The following is an 18,346-nucleotide window of genomic DNA, read 5'->3' as shown; positions in this document are numbered from 1 at the left end:
ATGACAAATAAAGTCTCTAAAGCTTATGGACTTCACTTGCAGTATCCTAATCAGATCCTATTCAATTAATTTAGGTAACATACCTACAAATTATTTATAATATTTCCTAACCCTGAAAGATCTGCTATCATTCTATGCAGAAAATTGAATGTGTTCTATTTGTATATAGAATCATGGACCACAAATATATAAATGAATAACCAAAATATACTCAAGTAACACATATTAGTTAGTGTACTTAATATTTAATATCTAGAAATGTTGAAAGATAAAATATAACTTTGGATCTAGGAATGTTTTATCCCTTACACTCAAGCTATCTTTTTTTGGTCTATCAGCACATATGTTTCTAGTACCACACTTCTGAACCTGCTATTTCATCATTACCATTCTCCCACATCTAATATGGGTCTGGGAAAAAAGATAGCTAAATCCATTAGAATTGTCTTTTAAATGACAAAATAAGCTCCTAGTACTTAGAAGCATTGTGTTACAGAATGATCCAGAGACTTTGAAGGACAGAGCCTGGAGAAAAGCAAAGGTTTATCCACACCGGGGGATAGTTGAGAAGGCTTGGAATCTTGAGGGAAGAGGAGATTCCAAGGAGAGGTAGCTGATCTTGAGAAAGATGGGTAGATATGAAGAACAGGGGATACGCAAGGTTTGCAGCAGGTAATGGAGGAGTTGAAGGGAGAGAGGGAATATGGCTACTGGCGAGGAGTGTAAAAATAGAGATTTGAACCCCAGACTTCAATCCCCAGAAGCCTTGCTCAAGTTCCCAAGATGCCCTCTAATCTCAATGAGATCCTCACCTGGGAGAGATCAAAATTTCTATTTAAACTGGCTGTACAGCCTACTGAGCTCGCTCTTCCTGCTTGGGCTTCCAAACACTTGTGTCTCTCAAGATGTAGAGTAAGTGGCTATGAATGGCCTCTGTGCCTAGGCCAATGCTTTCTTATTTTTGTATTTTTCTTTATTTATTAATCTTTAATAAAACCTCATAAAATATAATACTTTTAGCAGAGAAACTTATTTTAACTGTTACAGAAGATGCCCCCTGCAAATAAGCTATTTTTGAACAAAATGGGGTGTCTGAGAAATGGGTCACTTATAATAGCCTGTGGTGATGTCTTCTCTATGGATTGATACCAAAGATGCCCCAGAGCAGGTAAACAAGGACCCTCCTGAGGGACAAGCCTTTCCCCAGACTTTGGTCACCCAGAATGGGTCTAATCAGTAGTTGAATGACTGTCCTAAGGTTTAGCACCCTCTACTCCCCCTGAAAAGAGAGTCCTCTTATCTGACTGCAATATTCAAATAAGATAAATTTCAATAACTAGTTCGTATTGGAGAGGTATCAGGGAAGAGGGATTTCTCTAGATAATGTTTGAGTCTCTCTCAGTGTTGGAGGTGAGACCAGGCCTCACAGGCTGGTGGAGGATTTCACTTATTCCAGTCTATGCTATATCTGTGCTAGTTTTCTTCATTTCAAAATCTTAGCAGTAGACCGCAAGCAAAAATAAATTTCTGACCTTCAGAGCTGGTTGAGCCTGTCTCTTCAGGCTGAAGAAAATAGAGGCACTTCTATCCAGAGATGAAGAAAAAAAGCTCCTCTTCCTTCCAGTGTCAGAAAGGAAGTGCTAGTCACAAAACCAACTGCCACTCCCAGTTGCCCCTTCCCCCACCAACTGTCAGCTTTGTCAATTTCTTCTCACTCTAATAATCCCACTGTTGCTTATTCCCACACAGTGGCAGAAAGTCCAAAACTTGTTTTAGTTTCCTTTTCACAAGGGGAGTAAAGGCATGATTAGTGGGGAGACATATTTGAAGAAGACTGAAGGGGAGAATCCATCTCACCCTCCTTCTACCTTCTGAGCATTTATCATCAATTCTTCCTCCATTGAACCCAAACCAACTGTCTACTCAAGGGTACTTTAATAAGAAAAGTATAATGACTTCAAGCTGTCTTTTTGAGTGCACAAATTATGTTTTTACTACTTCATAGTTATCACTACTAGCCAAGGTTAGGGAGTAATAACCTCTTGAAAAGGAGGTATTATTGAAATCCTTTACATTCATATGAGGATTTATGAATTCAGGATTCAGGATTTGAGGGTGTGAGTATTCTTTCAATACATTTTTAGTAGATAGCTCTGTGAATTATTCTAGTCTCAAAATGTGTTCGATTATGACTGTCAATAACTTGGTAATACATTTTCACTTAGCAGGGTTTGTCTTAAGTAATTATGGTCCATATATGGGCCAATGGATTAAACCTGCCAGAAGCTGCTCAATTCAAATAACCTTTGACAACCCAGAATCACCTCCAAACAATGATAAAACATCAGGTTTGGACATTAGCTGAGTTTTCTAAACTCTACAACCATCACTATTATCATTAAAACACTAAGTCTGAAATAATATTAAAAAATTTTGTCTTTCAAAATGTTTGGCTGGTTGTTTAATTTCCAAAGATAAAAAAATCTTGTTTCTGCTTCAATTGCCAGCCTAAATCAAATAAAGACCAATATATGAAGAAAAATTAAAAGTAAAAGCATAATTATCAGCAAACCACTTAGTAGTCAGTATCAGGGGGTAAAAATTAATGAACTGGTATGTAAGAGAATATATAAAGAAGATATATATATATATATGTATATATATAATTCATATAGTCAGCTTAGTTTAGCCTGTTGTTAGAGGAAGAACAAACAAAAAGATTCACTCAATTGGAACTTATGGAGAAAGAAACTAAAATCAATGGGCTAATAAGGCAAAATCATTTAGAAAGTATGTATACATTGAACAAATTGGATGGCAAAGTTAAGATGAAAGAGGATATTGACATTCAAAAAATGAGTCTGAAGATAATAAGATCAATGTACTAGGGATAAACACAAAGTCTTTCAAAATCTAAAAAGAATTAATAATTTATTCTAGTACAAGATGAGGAAGAATGACTAGATAGTAATTAATTTGAAGTTTACCAACATTGATTAGGAGATTTTTATGCACATTGGGCTATGCTAAGTGCTGGATTGCAAACTCAACATGGTGATATTACTTTTATATTTATCAAGACAAAATCATACTCATTGCTTCCAATTTCAGAGGATTAAGTGGCCCTTCTTGCCAATATCAATCCTTCTTATTTTCTATTTTCTTTTGATTTTTACCAATTACATGTAATAACAAATTTCCATACAATTTTCCTAAGTTATATGATCAAACATAACTGCCTCCCTCCCTTCCCTTTCTCTTTTGGGTGCTGGCAGGCAATTTGATCACATGCATTGTTATGCAAAATAGATTTCCATATTATTCATTTTTGGGAGTAAACTTATAAAACCAATACCTCAAAACATAAACCCAAATAAACAATTGAAAAATCATATGCTTTCATATGCATCTGAATCCCACAGTTCTTCCTCTGGAGGTGGATAGAATCCTTTGTCATGAGTCTCAAAATTGTCCTGGATCACTGTATTGATGATAATAGTTAAGTCTATCACATTTGATCATTCCACAATATTGCTGTTACTATGTACATTGTTTTACATGTTTTGTAAAAGGCTTCTCTCTGCTTTTTAAAAATTTTAATTTTATTGTCATGCAAAACACAGTTCCATATTGGTCATTGTTGTAAGAGTGCTCTCATACATAACCAAAACCTGAAAATAAAACCATAAATGCACTGATGTGAAAGATGAGTCCAAAAATTCTTTCTCTGGAGGTGGATAGCATTCCCCATCATAAATCTTTCAGGATTATCTCAGGTCACTTCATTGCTGAGAATAGCCAAGTTTTCACAGATAATCATCATCCAATATTGCTGTTATTTTGCACAGTGTTCTCCCAGTTCTGCTTAATTTGCTCTGCATAATTTCCAGTAGATCTTTCCAGCTTTTTCTGAAATCATCATGCTTATCATTTCTTATAGTGCGATAGTATTCCATCATCAATATGTCCCAGAATTTGTTCAGCCATTCCCTAATTGATGGACATCTCTTCAATTTAAAATTCTTTGCCACCACAAAAAGAGCTGCTATAAATATTTTTATACAAGCAGATCCTTTCCCTTTTTTATTATCTCTTTGGGATACACCCTATTAATAGTATTATAGGATCAAAAGTATGAACAGTTTTATAGTCCTTTGGGCATAATTCCAAATTGTCTTCTAGAATGATTGAATCAGGAAGGTAATTTGAAATTATGCCCAAAGGACTTTAAAAGACTGCTTGCCCTTTGATCCAGCAATACCACTGCTGGGTTTATACCCAAAAAAAATAATAGGGAAAATATATGTATAAAAATATTCATAGCCCTGCTCTTTGTGGTGGCAAAAAAAATGGAAAATGAGGGGGTATCCCTCGATTGGAGAATGGTTGAACAAATTGTGGTATATGGTGGTGATGAAATACTATTGTGCTGTATGTATTGATGATCTGGAGGCTTTCCATATGTTCTGGGAGAACCTCAGTGAACTGATACAGAGTGAAATGAGCAGAACCAGAGGAACATTGTAGGCAGAAAGTAAAACATTGTGGAAAAATACAATGTAATGGACTTTGATACTAATAGCAATGCAACAAACCAGGACTCTCCTGAAGGACTTATGTAAAAGAATGCTATGCACTTTGAGAAAAAGAACTATGGGAATAGAAATGCAAAAGCATAACACATGACATCATTTATCAGATGTATATATGAGTATGTTAGGGTTTAGGCTTTAAAAAATCTCTCTATAACAAAAATGAATATCAAAATAGGTATCAAGTGGCAACATTTGTACAACACAGTGGAATTTTTTGTTGGCTCAGGGAGGGGGGGAGAGGAGAAGGAAATAAAATGAATCATGTAAACATGGAAGATATTTAAAAATAAATAAATAAAGTGATAAAACAAAAACAGAATGATTGGATCAGTTCAGCAATCCTTCAATAATGCATTAGCATCCCAGTTTTGCCTCATCCCCTCCAGCATTTATCACTTTCCTCTACTGTCATATTGGCCAATCTTTTAGGTATGAGGTGGTACGTTGATGTTTTAATTTGCATTTCTCTAATCAATAGTGATTTAACCCTCAAATGGGGAATGGCTGAACAAATTATGGTGTTTAATAGTGATGGAATACTATTGTGCTATAAGGAATGATGAAAAGGATGATTTCAGAGAAAGCTGGAAAGACCTACAAAAACTGATGCAAAGTAAAATAAGCAGAACCAGGAAAACATTATACACTGCAACAACAATATTGTGGAATGATCAAATGTGATAGACTTGCTACTAAGAGCAATATAATGATCCCTAACAATTATGAGGGACTTATGAAAAAGAATGCTATCCACCTCCAGAGAAAGAACTGTTGGAATAAGAAGGCAGATGGAAGCATATGGTTTTTCAGTTGCTTATTTGGGTATAAGTTTTAGGGTTGAGGGTTTTATAAGATTATTCACTTACAAAAATTAATGATATGGAAAAATATTTTGAATAATAAAACATGTATGCAGATTGAATTGCTTGCCAATTCTGGGATGGGGAAAGAGACAATTTGGATTATATAACTTTTTAATTCCCATGAAATAATTTGTTATTTAAAAAAATTAAAGCTTAATTTAGAACATTTTATATGATTTTTGATAGTTTTGATTTCTTCATCTGATAATTGCTTGATCATATCCTTTGATCATTTGTCAATTGGGGAATAGCTTGTATTCTTATAAATTCCATTAAGTTCTATATAAATTTGAGAAATTAGACTTTTTTTTCAGAAATACTTGTTATGATTTTTCCCCAGTTTACTGTTTTTATTCTAATCTCATCTACATGGATTTTATTTGTACAAAAACATTTAATTTAATATAATAAAATTTCTTCATTTTATACCTTTTAATACATTTAATATTCTCTGTCTCTTTTTTGGTCAAAAATTCTTCCCTTCTACAATGATCAGTCATATAAAATGTTCATTGATCCCCTAATTTAGCTATGGCATCATTCCTTATATCTAAATCATATACTCATTTTGACCTTATCTAGATGTAGTGTTTGAGATATTGGTCTATATCTAGCTTCTGCCATACTATTTTCCAATATCCCCAGCAGTTTTCTTTTTTTTTTCAATAGTGAGTTCTTATTCTAAAAGCCGAAATCTCTGGGTCAATAAATAACTTGTTTACTGAGGTCATTTACCTCTGTTTTTGTGTATCTAATCTACGGGACCTGCCATTCTATTTCTTAGTAACAAATTGTTTTAATTATTATTGCTTTATAGGACAGTTTGAGATCTTGTATTGCTAGACCAACTTCCTTCACATTTTTTATTAGTTCCCTGGATATTCTTGATCTTTTGTTATGCCAGATGAATTTTGTTATGATTTTTTTTGAGTTCTATAAAATAATTATTTAGTATTTTGATTGCTTTTGCACAGAATTAATTTAAGTAGAATTGTCACTTTTATCATATTGACTGAGCATACCCATGAGCAATTAATGTTTTCCAATTGTTTAGGTTCAACTTTATGTGTGTGTGTTTTATAATTGTATTCACATAATTCCTGCTTTTGCCTTTGAAAATAGGTTCTCAGGTCTTTTATAATGTTTAGATTGATTTTAAATGGAATTTCTCTTTCTCATCCTTGGTGTTAGATTTTATTGATAATATATAGAAATGCTGATGATTTGTGTATATTTATTTTGTATTTTTCAACTTTACTAAATTACTAATTATTTCAGTTAGGTTTTTTTTAGTGATGCTCTAGGATTCTTTAAGTACACCATCATGTTATCTGCAGAGTGGTAGTTTAGTTTCCTCATTTCCTACTTTAATTCTTTCAATTTCTTTTTCTTTCCTTATGGCTAAAACTATAATTTATAATACAACATTAAATAATAGTGGTTGATAATTGGCATCCTTGCTTTACTCCTGATCTTATTGAGAAGATTTCTAACTTATCCACATTGAAGATGATAATTGCTGAAAGTTTTAAGTAGATACTACTTACCATTTTATGGAATTTCCCATTTATTTCTATGCTTTCTGGTGTTTTTTTTTTTAAAAAAAACCTTAACCTTCTGCCTTAGATTCTAAGGAAGAAGAGTGGTGGACTTCCGGGTAAACATGGCTGCAATCTAGACGCCGCATGCTTCCTCTCCTCAGCACCGAACGAAATAGACTACATCAAAGGAGCATAAAATCACCTTTGGAGGAACAGAAGGACTCCCCAGTACCCCACAGAGGCAAAGGTACGTGGGGCTTGAACATTTCCACACTAAAATAAGAAGGAAAAGCTTGCACAGAGAAGTGAACTGAGCCGCCCTTCCCCCACCCCACCTCCCCCACTAAACCAGAGTGAGCTACCTGAGCTGAGCGCTCACCGGGACAGCGAGTGAGTGGGGAGCGTCTCTGTCTGGGGGGGCACTCCAGGGTCCTTGGGATCTGGGGACTGCCAGGAAAAAACGTCTCAGGGCGCTTTCACTGGGGAATCCAGGGGACCTGGACTTGGGGCGGGCTGCGCTGAACAACGCGCGCTGATTATCTGGGCGGAGCTGAATACCTGGGCTCAGAGGCTGGGAAGAACTAGTATGAAGCAACCTAAATTCACAGAAAAACCGCTCTTATAACTCAGACCCCAGACCAAAAAGGAAAGGGAAATAAAACCACCAAAGGGATGGCTCACATGGCCCAAAATCAAGCCTCCAGGAAGAAAGGGAAAAAAGTGACTATTGAAAACTTTTATGGTGGAAGTACCCAAGGAAAAGAGGAGAATGAGGAGGAAATCCAAAAAAATTCAGAACACGCCTCCCAAAATGGAAACTATCAACAAGCTCTGGAAGATCTCAAACTGGAACTTATCCAAAAGATGGAAACCTTCTGGAAAGAAAAATGGGAGAAAGAGATCAGCTGTCTGACAGATAAGACTGCTCAATTGGAAAAAGAACTCGAAGCATCCAATAGAAGGGCAGACAAGGCTGAAAAGCAAATCCAGTCCCTAATGACCAGAATTAAGCACCTCGAAGAAAGTGAGATGATAAAACAGCAAGAATCAATAAAGCAAACCCAAATAATTAATGAATTGGAAGAAAACATAAAATATCTCACTGAGAAGGTCACGGACCTGGAGAACAGAGGAAGACGAGAAAATCTCCGAATCATCGGTCTCCCAGAAAAACCAGAGGTAAACAACAAATTGGATATTATTCTAGAGGAGATTATAAAAGAAAATTGCCCCCACGTTCTGGAGCAAGGGGGCAAAATAGAAATAGAAAGGATTCATAGAACACCTTCTATACTAAATCCCCAAAAGACAACACCTAGGAATGTAATTGCCAAATTCAAGAGCTTCCAAGTAAAGGAGAAAATCCTACAAGAAGCCAAGATGAAGAGCTTCAGATATAAGGGGGCTCCCATAAGGATCACACATGACTTAGTGGCTAACACACTAAGAGACCGCACAGCATGGAACACGATATTTAGAAAGGCAAGAGAGCTGGGTCTCCAACCAAGAATCAACTACCCAGCAAAACTGACTATATACTTCCAGGGGAAAGTATGGGCATTCAACAAAATAGAAGATTTCCAAGCATTTGCTAAGAAAAGACCAGAGCTCTGTGGAAAGTTCGATATCCAAGCACAGAAAGCAAGAGAAACATGAAAAGGTAAATATGAAAGAAAGGGAAAAGGAGATAAATCTTATCTTTCTCTTTAAGTCAAACTCTCTTCTATAAGGACTACATTTACATCTAATTATATATATTAATATGTGGGGAAAATGTTTTGTGTAACTCTCATAAATTGTATCATCATAAGAGTAGTTAGAAGAAACATGCATAGGGAAAGATTGGGGAATTAAGAAGATTTGGGGAAAGTTGGGGCAAAAAAAGGAAAAGGGAGGGGGGAACCGTGATAATACTAAGATTAACTTCAAGAAATAGGGGGGGGAATCAATAGAATAAACTTTCCCATATAAAGATACACATGGGAAGGGGAGGGGAAGAACTCTCATATGAGAAGGAGAGGAAGAGAGCGTGAAGTGGAATTACTTAAACCTTACTCTCAGTGAAATCAAATCTGAGAGGGAAGAACATCTAGATCCAGTGGGATCCTGAATTCTATCTTATCCATTAGGGCAAGAAAAAAAGGAAAATTAAGGAGGGGGAGGGGAGAGGGAGTACAAAAAGGGAGGGAAGGAGAGGGGGGAGGGGAAGGGAGCATAAAAAGGGAGGGGCTAGAAAGGGAAGCATCTCAAGGGAGGGGACTAGGGGGGCTGACCTAAAGTAAATCACTGGTTCAAAAGGAGAAAGCTAAAGAAGAAAGGTCAGAACTAGGGGAAGACATCAAAATGCCAGCGAATCCACAAATAACAATCATAACTTTGAACGTGAATGGGATGAACTCACCCATAAAACGCAGACAAATAGCAGATTGGATTAGAACCCAAAACCCTACCATATGTTGTCTTCAAGAAACACATATGAGACGGGTTGACACTCACAAGGTTAGAATTAAAGGTTGGAGTAAGACCTTTTGGGCCTCAACCGATAGAAAGAAGGCAGGAGTTGCAATCATGATATCTGACAAAGCCAAAGTACAAATAGACCTGATCAAAAGGGACAGGGAAGGTAAATATATTCTGCTAAAAGGAAGTATAGACAATGAGGAAATATCACTAATCAACATGTATGCACCAAATGGTATAGCATCCAAATTTTTAATAGAGAAACAAGGAGAATTGAAGGAGGAATTAGACAGTAAAACCATATTAGTGGGAGACTTGAACCAACCACTATCAAATTTAGATAAATCAAATCAAAAAATAAATAAGAAAGAGGTAAAAGAGGTGAATGAAATCTTAGAAAAATTAGAATTAATAGACATATGGAGAAAAATAAATAGGGACAAAAAAGAATACACCTTTTCAGCACCACATGGCACATTCACAAAAATAGATCATACACTAGGTCATAGAAACATGGCACTTAAATGCAGAAAAGCAGAAATATTAACTGCAGCCTTTTCAGATCACAAGGCAATTAAAATATTGATCGGCAAGGGTACATGGAGACCCAAATCAAAAATTAATTGGAAATTAAATAACATGATACTCCAAAATCGGATAGTTAGAGAAGAAATCATAGAAACAATTAACAATTTCGTTGAAGAAAATGACAACGGCGAAACATCCTTTCAAACCTTACGGGATGCAGCCAAGGCAGTACTTAGAGGAAAATTCATATCCCTGAGTGCATATATTAACAAATTAGGGAGGACAGAGACCAAGGAATTGGAAATGCAAATAAAAAAACTTGAGAATGAACAAATTAAAAACCCCCAGAAGAAAACCATACTAGAGATCCTAAAAATTAAGGGAGAAATTAATAAAATAGAAAGTGACAGAACTATTGAGCTAATAAACAAGACTAGAAGCTGGTACTTTGAAAAAACAGACAAAATAGACAAAGTACTGGTTAATTTAATTAAAAAAAGGAAAGAAGAAAGGCAAATTAATAGCATCAAGGATGAAAAGGGGGATCTCACCTCAAATGAAGAGGAAATTAAGGCAATCATTAAAAACTACTTTGCCCAACTATATGGCAATAAATATACCAACCTAGGTGATATGGATGAATATTTACAAAAATATAAATTGCCTAGACTAACAGAAGAAGAAATAGTTTTCTTAAATAATCCCATATCAGAAATTGAAATCCATCAAGCCATCAAAGAACTGCCTAAGAAAAAATCCCCAGGGCCTGATGGATTCACCAGTGAATTCTATCAAACATTCAGAGAACAGTTAACCCCAATATTATACAAACTATTTGACATAATAAGCAAAGAGGGAGTCCTACCAAACTCCTTTTATGACACAAGCATGGTACTAATTCCAAAGCCAGGCAGGCCAAAAACAGAGAAAGAAAACTATAGGCCAATCTCCCTAATGAATATAGATGCAAAAATCTTAAATAGGATACTAGCAAAAAGACTCCAGCAAGTGATTAGAAGGGTCATCCACCATGATCAAGTAGGATTCATACCAGGGATGCAGGGCTGGTTCAACATTAGGAAAACTATCCACATAATTGACCACATCAACAAGCAAACCAACAAGAATCACATGATTATCTCAATAGATGCAGAAAAAGCCTTTGATAAAATACAAAACCCATTCCTACTAAAAACACTAGAAAGCATAGGAATAGAAGGGTCATTCCTAAAAATAATAAACAGTATATATCTAAAACCATCAGCTAATATCATCTGCAATGGGGATAAACTAAATCCATTCCCATTAAGATCAGGAGTGAAACAAGGATGCCCATTATCACCTCTATTATTTGACATTGTATTAGAAACACTAGCAGTAGCAATTAGAGAAGAAAAAGAAATTGAAGGCATCAAAATAGGCAAGGAGGAGACCAAATTATCACTCTTTGCAGATGACATGATGGTCTACTTAAAGAATCCTAGAGTCTCAACCAAAAAGCTAATTGAAATAATCAACAACTTTAGCAAAGTCGCAGGATACAAAATAAACCCACATAAGTCATCAGCATTTCTATATAATTCCAACACAGCTCAGCAGCAAGAACTAGAAAGAGAAATCCCATTCAAAATTACCCAAGACAAAATAAAATACTTAGGAATCTATCTCCCGAGACAAACACAGGATCTATATGAACACAACTACAAAACACTTTCCACACAACTAAAACTAGACTTGAACAATTGGAAGAACATTAACTGCTCATGGGTAGGACGAGCCAATATAATAAAAATGACCATCCTACCCAAACTCATCTATCTATTTAGTGCCATACCCATGGAACTTCCAAAAAATTTTTACTGATTTAGAAAAAAACATAACAAAGTTCATTTGGAAGAACAAAAGATCAAGGATATCCAGGGAATTAATGAAAAAAAAAATACAAAGGAAGGGGGTCTTGCAGTCCCAGATCTCAGACTATATTATAAAGCAGCGGTCATCAAAACAATTTGGTACTGGCTAAGAGACAGAAAGGAGGATCAGTGGAATAGACTGGGGGCAAGCAACCTCAGCAAGACAGTATATGACAAACCCAAAGATCCCAGCTTTTGGGACAAAAATCCACTATTTCATAAAAACTGTTGGGAAAATTGGAGGACAGTGTGGGAAAGATTAGGCTTAGATCAACACCTCACACCCTACACCAAGATAAATTCAAAATGGATGAATGACTTGAACATAAAGAAGGAAACTATAAGAAAATTAGGCGAACACAGAATAGTATACATGTCAGACCTTTGGGAAGGGAAATACTTCAAAACCAAGCAAGAATTAGAAAGAATTACAATATGCAAAATAAATAATCTGGATTACATCAAATTAAAAAGTTTTTGTACAAACAAAACCAATGTAACCAAAATCAGAAGGGTAGCAACAAATTGGGAAACAATCTTCATAAAAACCTCTGACAAGGGTTTAATTACTAAAATTTATAAAGAACTAAATCAATTGTACAAAAAATCAAGCCATTCTCCAATTGACAAATGGGCAAGGGACATGAACAGGCAATTCTCAGCCAAAGAAATCAAAACTATTAATAAGCACATGAAAAAGTGCTCTACATCTCTTATAATCAGAGAGATGCAAATCAAAACAACTCTGAGGTATCATCTCACACCTAGCAGATTGGTTAACATGACAGCTATGCAAAGTAATGAATGCTGGAGGGGATGTGGCAAAGTGGGGACATTAATTCATTGCTGGTGGAGTTGTGAATTGATCCAACCATTCTGGAGGGCAATTTGGAACTATGTCCAAAGGGCGATAAAAGACTGTCTGCCCTTTGATCCAGCCATAGCACTGCTGGGCTTGTACCCCAAAGAGATAATGGACAAAAAGACTTGTACAAAAATATTCATAGCTGCGCTCTTTGTGGTGGCCAAAAATTGGAAAATGAGGGGATGCCCCTCAATTGGGGAATGGCTGAACAAATTGTGGTATATGTTGGTGATGGAATACTATTGTGCTAAAAGGAATAATAAAGTGGAGAAGTTCCATGGAGACTGGAACAACCTCCAGGAAGTAATGCAGAGCGAGAGGAGCAGAACCAGGAAAACATTGTACACAGAGACTGATACATGGTGGTACAATCGAAGGTGATGGACTTCTCCATTAGTATCAATGCAATCCCTGAACAATCTGCAGGGATCTAAAAAAAAAATACTACCCACAAGCAGAGGATAAACTGTGGGAGTAAAAACACCGCTGAAAAGCAACTGCTTGACTACAGGGTTGGAGGAGATAAGACTGAGGAGAGACTCTAAATGAACACTATAATGCAAACTCCAACAACAGGGAAATGGGTTCGAGTCAAGAACACATGTGATAACCAGTGGAATCATGCGTCGGCTATGGGAGAGGGAAAGGCGGGGGGGGGGAGGGGAGGGGAGGAAAAGAAAACGATCTTTGTTTCCAGTGAATAATGTATGAAAACGACCAAATAAAATAATATTAAAATTAAAAAAAAAAAAGAAGAGTGGTAAGGGCTAGGCAATGGGTTAAGTGACTTGCACATGGTCACACAGCTGGGATGTGTCTGAGGTCAGATTTGAACCCAGGACTTCCCATCTCTAGGCCTAGCTCTCAATCCATTGAGTAACCCAGCTGCCCCCATTTCTAGTGTTTTAAAGAGGAATGGGTGTTATTTTTTGTCTAAGGCTTTTTCTGCATCTGTTGAGATAATCATGTGATTTTTGTTCATTTAGTTATTGATATAATCAATTGATTGATAATTTTCCTAATATTAAAAAAGCCCTACATTCCTGGTGTAAAACACAAGAATATAGTGAATAGACCTTGTCATATATTTTATAGTCTCCTTGTTAGTATTTTATTTAAAATCTTTTCATTTAAAATTTTTGCATTTTTGAAATTTACCTATAATTTTTCTTCTCTGATTTTGCTCTTCCTGGCTTAGGTAATAGTACCATATTAGTTTCATAAAAAGAATTTGGTGGGATTCCTTCTCTGTCTATTTCCCCAAATAGTTTATGTAATATTAGGATTAATTTTCTTTAAATATTTGATAGAATTCATTTCTGAAACCATCAGTCTCTGGGGATTTTATCTAAGGGAGTTCATTGATAGCTTGCTCAATTTTCTTCTGAAATGAAATTATTTAAATATTCTTTTTACTCTTTTGTTAATCTGGGTAATTTGTATTTTTGTAAATATTCATTCATTTCACTTAGATTTTTATATTTAGTGATATTTAATTGGGAAAATATCCTAATAATTGTTTTAATTTCCTCCTTTTTTGGTGCTGAAATCAACCTTTTAATTTTTTATACTATTTCATTTTCTTCTTTTATTTTTAATCAAATTAATTAATGTTCTAGTTTTTAATAAAACCAATTACTAATCTTATTTATTTATTCAATGGTCCTCTTACTTTCAATTTTATTAAATTTCTCTTTAATTTTTTAGGATTTCTAATTTAGCCTTCATTTGAGGACTTTAAATTTGTTCTTTTTCTATTTTTTTATAGCTGTATACCCAATTCATTGATCGCCATTTTCTCTGTTTTATTGGTATAAGCATTTAGAGATAGAAGTTTTGCCCTAAAGACTACTTTGCCTATATGCCATAAATTTTGATATGTTGTCTCCTCATTTTTATTCTTATTAATAAAATTATTGATTATTTCTATATTTTTAAAACCTTTACCTTCTGTCTTGAAATCAATACTGTGTATTGGTTCCAAGACAGAAGAGTGGTAAGGGCTAGGCAATGGGAGTTAAGTGACTTGCCCAAGGTCACACAGCTAGGAAGTGTCTGAGGCAAGATTTGGACTTTGGACCTCCCATCTCTAGGCCTGGCTCTCAATCCACTGAGCTACCCAGCTGCCCCCGATTGTTTCTATATCTTGTACTTTGACACATTAGCAGTAGATACTTTAATTTTAATTTTTTTGTCTCTCTGTGGAGATTTATGGATTGCAATTTTTGCATTATGATCTGAAAAGGATGCATTCCTTATTTCTTCTTTTCTGCATGTTTGTGAAATTATCCCCTAATAAATGGTCAACTTTTGTGTAGGAGTCATGTACTGCTGAAAAGAATATATATTCCTTCCTATTCCCATTCAATTTTCTCCAGAGATCTATTAGTTCTAACTTTTCTAAGATTTCATTCATTTCCTTTACTCCCTTCTTCTATTTTTTAAGTTTATTTAGATCTGAAAGGGGGAAGTTGGGATCCCCCACTAGTAGTTTTGCTAATTTCTCCTAATGTTAATTCAACTTCTCCTTTAAAAATTTAGAGGCTATGCCCTTTGGTGTATATATGTTTAGTATTGCTATTACTTCATTATTCATAGTACATTTTCACAAGATAATCAGATTTATTTTCACTTTAGCTTTGTCTGAGATTATAATCGTTACCCCTGATTTTTTTTGCTTACGATGATGCCCAATAAATTCTGCTCCAACCCCCTACCTTTACTTTGTGTATGTCACCCTGTTTCAAATGTATTTCTTTTAAACAACATATTGTAAATTTTCAGTTTTTATGGGTGAGTTCATATCTTTGGCATTAACAATTATGATTAACAACTGTATATGGTCTTTCATCTTATTTCCCACCTTGGTTTCTGCTCTTTTTCTTTTTAAGAGACTTTTTTTTCTTTTTATCACCCCTCCCACTTGCTCCTTATTCCTATTATCACTACCAACCCCCTTCCTTTGTCTTAATCCCTTCCTACTTCTCTATAGGGTAAGATAGGATTCTGTATTCCAATGAGCATAATTGTTATTGCATCCCTGAGTCAGTTACAATGAAAGGTTTAAGTAATGTATGTCATCACCTTCATACTTTCATCCACTGTAATAGTCTTTCATACTGCTTTAGATAAGATAATTAACCCTATTCCTTCTCTCCCTTCCCTTTTCTTTTTATGAAATCTTCTTTTTCATTGCTTAATTTTTTTGCATATCATGTCATCCTGACGAATTTGCTTTCACACTCTATCTATAGTCTTTCTAACTGTTCTAGTACTGATAAAAAAATTAATAATTACAAACATCCTGATTCCATGTAGGCATACATACAATTTGACCTTAAAGAGTCCTTTAAATTTTCTCTTTTTACTTACCTTTTTTAGGCTTCTCTTAGATCTTATCTTTGGATATTGAATTTGCTGTTTAGATCTGGACTTTTCATCTAGAATGACTGGAAATCCATTTTACTGAACGACCATTTTTTCCCTTGCAAAAATATACTCAGTTTTGCTGGATAGGTGATTCTGGATTGTAAACCTACATGTTTTACCTTCAGGAATATCATATCCCATTCCTTCAGATCCTTTAATGTGGGGGATGCTGAGTCATATGTAATCCTGACTGTAGCTCTATGGTAATTCAGTTGTTTCTTTCTGTCTGCTTTTCGTATTTTCTCTTTGGCTTGGGTACTATCCAATTTAGCTATTATGTTCCTTGGAGTTGTCATTTGAGAATTTCTAAAGATTATCTATCATTTCTCTCAATATTAATTTAATTTCTTGTTCAAGAATATCCAGACCATTTTCTTTTATAATTTCTTGTATTTTCGTGTCCAGAAATTTTTTATCATTACTTTCAGGTAGTATAATAATCCTTAAATTATCTCTCCTGGTTCTATTTTCCAGGTTAATTGTTGTTGTTTTTTTTTTTCAATGAGATAGTTCACTTTTTCTTCTGTTTTTCATTCTATTGATTTTGTTTTACTGTTTCTTAATTTCTCATGAAGTCATCAATTCCTAGGGGCTCAACTGTAATTTTTAAGAAATGATTTTCTTCCATGAGTTTTTGAGCCTCCTTTTTCATTTGACCCCTTTCTATTTGCATTAATATGATTTCTCTTCTCTATTTTTCCTTTGCCTCTCAATTGATTTTTGAAATCCTTTTTGAGCTCTTCCAGAATCTGAGACCAATTCATATATTTCTCTGAAACTTTGCATCTATCTTCTTTGCATTCACTGTTCCCTTCTGAGTCTGTGTTTTTCTCTTTGTCACCATAGAAATTTTCTATGGTAAGATTCGTTTTTATGTTATTATTCAAATGAAAGGCATTTTATTAGTTATTAATTTTCCATTCACCAAAGTGCTTTATGACCATGTGAATATTTCCTCCATCTTTTATTTTCATGACAGTACTCTGTTGTGGTTAATATCCTACCTTTTTGATTGATCATGTATATTTAAAGGATCATTATAAATGTCCCACAAAATATAGCATATTATATCACATAGGTTTTGCCTTGTTTTCACTTCTTTTCTTTCATTACCATTATTGTCTTCATCATCATCACCATCATCTGTTCCTTCTAATCTTTCTCCCCTAAACTCCTCATCTTGTCAAAGTTGTCATCATTCTCATCATCATAGTTGTCATCCTCCTCATCCTCCTCCTCCCTCTTATTCTCTGCCCCACCCTTCTTCTCTGACTCTATTTTTGTTTGCTTTTCTTTTTTTGTGTGTCTCCATGAGTCTGTTTTTATCTTTCTTTCTCTTCTTCTCTCAAGGGTCAAATGATGATCTCTCTATATGTGATTTCCAAATCTAAATGCCCAATAACATACTCCAAAAACCTATGAATATTCTCTACATGATTACCCATAGACAATTCAAACTCACAATATTCAAAAGTAAACTCCCTCTATACATAACCCTCCTCATATTTCTATTGATAGATCCACAATTTTTTTTTTAGTCTTGGGTGTAAACTTAATAGTTTTCCTAATTGTTCATTTTCACTCATTACCATATCCAATAAGCTGTTATGTATTTTGTATTCTTATTACTGTGATATGGAAATCACTTTAAAGACTGATATATATTAATTTAAGGTCACCAGGGAATTCAGCTATGTAATTCCTAAATGAAAACTCAAGTCAGCTGTCAACCTTTTTATGGTGTTTTAATTACAAACAGGAGGAAGAAAAGTATTAGAGAGAGAGAGAGAGAGAGAGAGAGAGAGAGAGAGAGAGAGAGAGAGAGAGAAGGGAGAGAAGGAAAGAGAGCTTAAATACTCACTCTGCTTAAGCTGAGCCAAAGGCCCAAGGCCCTGGATTGGCGAGGCAAAGAAAAGAGATCAGTCCCTATCACTCACGTGACCAAAATGGAGAACAGTCTGAGCGCCCCTCCACTCCAAGCTCCAGGCTCCAACAACCCTCTCTCCTTCACACAGGAAGTCCCCAGAACTCCTCAGCTGTCCTCTACCTCATTTCCTGTGTCTCACCTGTGCCAATGGTGGCTCTAGCTTCACCCAGGGATGCCCAGAGAGCTGTCCCCTTTGCACATGTCTGTTGAAGGCCATATTCTCAA

The sequence above is a fragment of the Monodelphis domestica genome, chromosome 4 (assembly GCF_027887165.1).
Source record: "Monodelphis domestica isolate mMonDom1 chromosome 4, mMonDom1.pri, whole genome shotgun sequence".
Taxonomy (NCBI): domain Eukaryota; kingdom Metazoa; phylum Chordata; class Mammalia; order Didelphimorphia; family Didelphidae; genus Monodelphis; species Monodelphis domestica.
This window is presented reverse-complemented; position numbering follows the sequence as displayed.